At 35.6% G+C, this 7,879-nt stretch overlaps 1 protein-coding gene across 1 annotated transcript in view; it reads right to left on the reverse strand.

Moving 5' to 3' along the window:
- Window positions 1-682, reverse strand: part of LOC128893656 (brain tumor protein-like) — a 136,464-nt gene extending 135,782 nt beyond the window's left edge. The window contains exon 1 of the mRNA XM_054154785.1: window positions 673-682. The gene's annotated coding sequence lies outside the window, so the exon portion shown is untranslated. The remainder of the gene's footprint in view (window positions 1-672) is intronic.
- Window positions 683-7,879: the final 7,197 nt, after the last annotated feature.

The following is a 7,879-nucleotide window of genomic DNA, read 5'->3' on the forward strand; positions in this document are numbered from 1 at the left end:
CATCAGTTGTCAGTAATCGTCATCGCTCATCATCAATCATCATGTATCGTCTACTACTACTTATTTATCGTCAAAAAATCATTCTTGTAAACAAATGGTATAGAATTTAGCAACCATCCGAGCACACTTCCATTCAGCAAAACGCAAAGAGTGAACCAGCGAATAAATAAAAATCTTTTCCCAAGCAGTATGCTTTACCGCTTCTCCACTGCGGCTCTCAATTAATTATACTCGCCTAAGAAAGGTCAGTTTTCCATTAAAAATGTGTACAACAGGCTCCCAGGCGGTCGTGTTAGTTTTATTACCGGTGGAAGGTCGAACTTTTTGCGGCTGCATCAGGTTATGCCAGGATGTCGCAGTGCGGTATGCACCGATGACCTCGCGAAAGGAACTGGGGACATTGCCACGAAATTACCAGCGTTAAACTTTCGCTCGCAACTTCAAACCACGATCCTCCCTCGTGTCCTTAGTAGCGGGTTAAGCGTCGTGAGTAAACTACAGCTGGGATATACCGATGACGACGGCGATGCGATGCGAGGAAACTGTTTGCCCATCTCCTCCCTGTTCCAGCTTCTGAACCTTGAACTTATTCGCAACGGATGGACAGTAGTTTACGAAATGTTATGCCCGTTAACTTCAGAGTGTAAAGTCAAATGAGGATTAAGAACGAACAACCCCGTACGCATTGACAATCACGAGGGACGAGGGACGAAATCTAATTTAGTAGAAGTTACGAAAGGAAACGAATCTCTGAATGATCGTCTACAATCGTAATCGACCTGCATATCTCGCTTTTCACTGTCATTCAATTGCCGGCGATCGTTATCAATTTTCATAAATCGTTATACATCGGTATCGATCGTCAACAGTCGTTACTTTTCATTATCAAACATTAGCAATTATTAATTGTTATTAATCATTATTTTTCAATGTCAAGCATTAACAATCGTCATCGGACGACATGCACCGTCGTCGATGGTCACCACTACTTATTAATATCATCAATCGTCGCGAATGATCAGAAATTGATATCTAGCAATCATAATCGCCACCTATCATCGTGTATCATCATTGATCGCAGTTAATTTTCATATATCGTCTGGTATCATCTTCAACCGTAATCAATAGTTATTTATCGTTATCTGATGGTCATTAATAATCGTCTAATTACTGTTTAATCGTCACGAATCGTCATGAATCATCATCAATTGTTAGGTATCGTCATGTACTTTTATTTAATCACCATTAATCCTCATCAATGGTCATTTATCGTTATTTAATCGTCATTAATAATCATTTAATTACTGTTTAATCGTCATCAATTGTTAGCTATTGTCATGTGCCTTCATTTAATCGCCACCAATCGTCATCAATGATTAGTTATTGCTATTTAATCATCATTAATAATCATCTAATGACTGTTTAATCGTCACTAATTATCATGAACCATCATCAATTGTTAGGTATCGCCATGTATCTTCATTTAATCGTCACCGATCGTAATCAATGGTTATTTATCGTTATCTAATCGTTATCAATCGTCATTGTTCGTTATTTATGGTTACCTAATCGTCGTGAATCGTTGTGAATCGTCATCCGTTTTATTGATACATTGGTATCAATCGTCAACCATCGTTACTTTTCATTATTCAACATTATCAATCGTCATGCATCATTATTAATTGTCATCAATCATTATTTTTCAATGTCAAGCGTTAACAATCGTCATCGGATAACATGCACCGTCGTCGATGGTCACCACTACTTATTAATATTATCAATCGTCATTAATCTTATAACATCATCAATTGTCACGTATCATCATCTATCATCATCGACCGTCGTTAATTTTCATATATCGTCTAGTATCATCTTCAACTGTCATCAATAGTCATTTATTGTTATCTAATCGTCATTAATAATCATCTAAGTACTGTTTAATCGTCACAAATCGTCATGAATCATCATCAATTGTTAGGTATCGTCATGTAATTTAATCGCCATCAATCCTCATCAATGGTCATTTATCGTTATTTAATCGTCATTAATAATCATTTAATTACTGTTTAATCGTCATCAATTGTTGGCTATTGTCATGTGCCTTCATTTAATCGCCACCAATCGTCATCAATGATTAATTATTGCTATTTAATCATCATTAATAATCATCTAATGACTGTTTAATCGTCACCAATTATCATGAACCATCATCAATTGTTAGGTACCGTCATGTACTTTTATTTGATCGCCATCAATCCTCATCAATGGTCATTTATCGTTATTCAATCGTCATGAATCGCCATCGATCGTCATCAATCTTTATTTATTGTTATGTAATCGTCATCAATCGTCGTGTATCTTCAAATCAATCACCATCGATCATTCGTGTATTGTCGTGTATAGTTATGTATCGTCTTTAACAGTCACAGCTAGTTATTAATTAATAACAAATAGTTGACTCGTCGTCACCAATCTCCATCTTGTCGCCTAAATATTATCGATCGCCCTGAATCGTGCTGTCAACCGCAATCTTATCGATTACTTCCATTATTCGTCACTAAATTCTAATTTAATATTTATCAATCGTGATAAATTGTTACGAACGGTGAAATGAATCGTAACGTATCGTAATCAATGATCGCTGTCAAACTACTCTGTTAAACTATAATAGTTTGCGTCTAAGGTAGATCGCAACCCTCCGTGGAATCGTTTCTGTGTAGTCCGGCCGATCCCGGGCACAATGCGCGGGAATCGGCTCGATTAATGGTGTGGCCATGCTTCATTGTCTCCGTAGCCGATGTTGCTCTACACGTGTGTGCTGGTATCCTCCACTTCCAAGTTCCAGGGCATTGTGTACGCACCGCCATGAGAGAACACACATCGTCCTAACGCGGAACCACGTAATTGCTGATACGCTACATGACGAGGGGTTCTCAATCGTCGATTAACAGGGAAACGGTTTATCTGCGAATTTCAAGTGATTCGGAGACGAAACCACGTTTCGCGTCCAAGTATTAACTGTCTTTCGCGATGTTTATTTTTTACAGTCAACAATTTATCCAATGCTTTTATAACGTTGGGAATATTTGAAGTACGATTTAAAATAAGTTCGATAAATTTTTCAATTTATTTCACATAGAAATGTTTGAGATATCATGGTGTTTCTTTTTTTATAAAAATGTTTTTTCAGTTTGTGGGAATGATAACAAATCGTCACTATCGTAATACATATCGTCATCAATCGTCATTAATCATCCTACACCGTCATCGTTGCTTTCTCCTGCATATTATTCGTCATCAAATTGTCACCAATTGTCATATATATGTAGACATGTGGATTATTACATGTCATCAATCGCCGGACAAACATCATGTGTCATTATCGATTGCCGTTAATCATCATATATCTTCTGTTATCGTGATCAATTGTCACCACTACTCATTAATCGTCATCAATCGTCATTAATCGTAATGTAGCATCAACAATCGTCATCAATTAACATTTATTGTCATCGATAGTCGTCCCTACTCATTAATCGTCATCAAATCATCATCAGTAGTCATCAATCGTCGCTGATGGTCTCAAATTGGCATTTATTAATCATCGATCGTCTCCAATCTTCATGAATCATAATTCATCGCTCTTGATCATCATGTATCGTCTATTATCATCATCGATAGTCACCATAATTCATCAATCGTCATCAATCGTCATCAATCGTCGCTAACGGCCTCAAATTGGCATCTAATAATCATCAATCGTGTCCAATCTTCACGTATCATCATTCATCGCTCTTAATCATCATGTATCGTCTATTATCATAATCAATAGTCACCATAATTCATCAATCGTCATCAATCGTCACTAATCGCTATCGAAAACTCAAAAATCTTCATAAAATCTTCGTAAAATTGTCATCAATCGTCACTAATCGTCACAAATTACTATCTAAAACTTAAAAATCTTCGTAAAACAGTCATCAATCGTCATTAATTATTCTCAATCGTCACCAATCTACAGGTACATGTGAATGGCGTGCTCGATCTTAATTTTACGCGTAAAACTGGTTGCAGTCTACAGGGAGGGGAAGCAAGGATATGTGGAATTGTATATTAAATATTTCAGTATAGTTATTTAAGTAATTGCAGCACTTACCACCGTAAATTTTAGTGCACGGAAAAGGACCATGATTCATTTACACCATTAAATTCACCGTTCTCGGAAGGAAGCATTAGCTCTACGATATTCTTAAATTTTCCCGTCCTTTACCGTTTATTTTTAACCGACTTCGGAAAAGGAGGAGGTTACTCGATTCGACACGTATATATTTTCTTTTTTTTTGCCCCTTCTGATTACTGGTTTATATAATTTTGCGCTCTTCGAAAGAAGTATTCCTCCATTTACCACATTTAAATTATGCACGATGCAGGTAAATGCGTTACACGAAAGTGCTACTCGCATTGATAACGTAGTATTCGATAACTCCTACATAAAATCCAAGAATTTTACTGTACTTACTAGTACTAGGTTCTGTCGTTTTTTTTCGAATTTATCACTGCAAACTGTTTTTTAACATATGCACATAAGAGATTGTCTCTTCTTTTAATACTTTTAAGATTATTATTTTTTTATTGGCAGTTAAAGAAAGTCCTTACAATAATAATCCTAAAATAATAATAATAATAATAACCAACTTGTAGTAACAAATTAAAGGATCGAGCATTTGATTACTAAAGTGAATTAATATAAGTATTTTTGATAAGCTCAGTACATGATTTAAAAACGAATTTTACATAAAGTATTGAAATATTTCAACTATCCAAGCAATTACGAATTATTCAAATCTTTCGAACTATTCTCTCTATTCCATTCGATTCTTAGATCCTCAGATCCTTAGATTCTTAGATCCTTAGTTCTTAGATTCTTTGATTTTTGGATTCCTAGATTCTTAGATTCCTAGATTCTTAGATTCTTAGATTCTTAGATTCTTAGATTCTTAGATTCTTAGATTCCTAGATTCCTAGATTCCTAGATTCTTAGATTCCTAGATTCTTAGATTCTTAGATTCCTAGAATCTTAGATTCTTAGATTCCTAGAATCTTAAATTCTTTGATTCCTAGGATCTTAAATTCTTTGATTCCTAGATTCTTAGATTCCTAGATTCTTAGATTCCTAGATTCCTAGATTCTTAGATTATTAAATTCTTAGATTCTTAGATTCTTAGATTCTTAGATTCCTAGATTCTTAGATTCTTAGATTAGATTCGCGCACCCCTGTTCCTAAGAATTTCTACCACGTCCAATCCGTAGCTGGCTGATTCTAATTTGCCTAAACTTAGTTCTAAGAGAAGAGAAAAAAGCAAAGAGAGGGTCACTTTTATCCTCTTATAGTGATTACTGACTGAGAGCTTTGGTTGCTTGCTTTCTCTATTTGTCGTTTTTCCTCTTTGCTGGTCGCTATTGTGTCACTATGCAAGGACTCTTGACACTTTAGAGATAATATGCTCCTGCAGGTAATGGCGCGACAGTATCCTTTCTGACATTATTAAGTCTTCCTTCTTTCTTCGCGTATACTCTCTATACGCTTCAACTTGAACAAACGACAGCCTGACGATGTTATAAATGAATTCATGAAGTTGATAACGATATAAGGAATAAAGAAACTAGAAGCTTGAGCTGTGCTAGATTTCACGCAGCTATTTTTTCGAGATGCTAAACAATAATGCACCTCATACTTTTATTTTCTTCTAATCTGACATATGCGTATATTGGGTATTATAATATTTCTCAGAATTATTATTATAATATTATCATGTAAAAGTATATTATTATAGTAGATATGCCATATGTTAGTGTAAACAAATAGGGAATTTGTAGTTTCGAATTTATTGTTTACTATCCCTATTGAGCAACTTTGGTTTACACTGAGGTAGCTTAAAATTAGGCAGCTCGCAATTATACAACTTAAGCTTTGGCTGTATAGAATTAGTTGCCTTAGAATTATACAGCTTAGAATTAAGTAGTTTAGAATTAGACAGCTTAGAGTTAGACTACTTAGAATTAAACTACTTAGAATTAGATAGTCAAGAATTTGGTAGCTTAGGATTAAGTAGCTTAGAACTAGATATTTTAAAATTAAGTAGCTTAGAATTAGATATTTTAGAACTAAGTAGCTTAGAATGTTGCAGCTTAGAATTAGATAGCTAAGAATTTGGTAGCTTAGAATTAACTAGCTTAGAATTAGACAGTTTAGAATTAGACAGATTAGAATTAAGTAGTTTGGAATTAGTCAGCTTAAAATTAAACTACTTAGAATTAGATAGCTAAGAATTTGGTAGCTTAGAATTAGATATTTTAGGATTAAGTAGCTGAGAATTAGGCAGCTTAGAACTGAGTAGCTTAAAATTAGACAGCTTAGATTCAAACGGCTTAGGTTTAGGCTAGAGCTTAACCGGGTTAGGGTAATATCGCTAACGACAATAATTACTGACGACGTCTACGATAAAAGCGTGCAGTGACTACGAAGAGCAGCGAGGAAAGAAAGCGTCGAGACGGAAAGCAGCGAAATAGAGAGAAAGAAACTGGCGAATAAAAGTCCCGACCACTTGAAGAGATACCAGTAACCGACGAAAAGAAGGGGATGAATGCACTTTTTAATTACATTATCATACTCGACCCGTCTCGTTTCTCGGTGCTGATCTCCTTTTGCTATACATCAGAGTTCTTATTGTTTAATAAGAGTATCCGTTTGTTTCGAAAGATGCGCATTTATATTTTTCTTAAATAAATTTCATTCAAAAGAAATGTTAATCGTCTAGAAAAAGGCCAACTTCTTATAGATACCTGCCCTGTCACCGAAGGCGAGCATTTAATTACATCGATACAAAGCTTGAAATGCAAGCAATTGCATTCACTGTAAACTGCATCGTCGACTGATTGCAATTCGCACGCTACATTGACGACAGATTTTACAACATTACCAACAAGAATGCTCTACGTTATCAACAACGGCCTCTGCGTTACCAATTTGTAAACACTGGAACAACTTCAACAAGAATTAAGGCAGTGGGAAATTTCTTTTACATTATTCTATCTACAAAGAAATGGAATTGCGTCACCAGCATAAAATTTTATTTTCTTGAAGGAATTTTACGAGAATAAACGAGGGTTCGAGCATTTGACCTGCCCGACACAGCCGATATCATATTTAACCGGTTCAGACAGAACTTTCACTTTCTACCAGTTTCACGTAACTTCACCCAGTCACATCGCATTTACATCACATCGTCATTTCTCTTTTGGAGTCTACAGTGTGTCTCAGAATGAGTCCAATCGAAAAACACGCAATTTTACACTCGAAACTAAGTAAAACGTGTAGAACAAATATGTTGATACATGAATTTCCTAACAAGCGTCCAATTAGAACCGTAAGTTATCTCAGTCTAAGTTCTGCCTTACCATCTCCATTATTTCCTCGATTCACATTACCAGCTCGAGATTATCAACAGAGTGTCCTGCTTTACCATCTTCATTATTTCCTCGATTCACATTACCAGCTCGAGATTATCAACAGAGTGTCCTGCTTTACCATCTTCATTATTTCCTCGATTCACATTACCAGCTCCACATTACCAACAGAGTGTCCTTCTTTACCAATTCCATTATTTCCTCGATTCATATTACCAGCTCTAGATTACCAACAGAGTGTCCTGCTTTACCATCTCCATTATTTCATCAATTCTTGTAACCGATGCTCTTCTTTGTTGGTAATGTAGAGCACAATGCTCGTATGTACTATGTCGGTGATATAGTGTACTCTATTAGTAAGGCAGGACGCTCTTCGTTCATAATATAGAACGCTCTGTCGATAAAGTATACG

Source organism: Hylaeus anthracinus, unplaced genomic scaffold (assembly GCF_026225885.1).
Source record: "Hylaeus anthracinus isolate JK02 unplaced genomic scaffold, UHH_iyHylAnth1.0_haploid 3, whole genome shotgun sequence".
Lineage (NCBI taxonomy): Eukaryota > Metazoa > Arthropoda > Insecta > Hymenoptera > Colletidae > Hylaeus > Hylaeus anthracinus.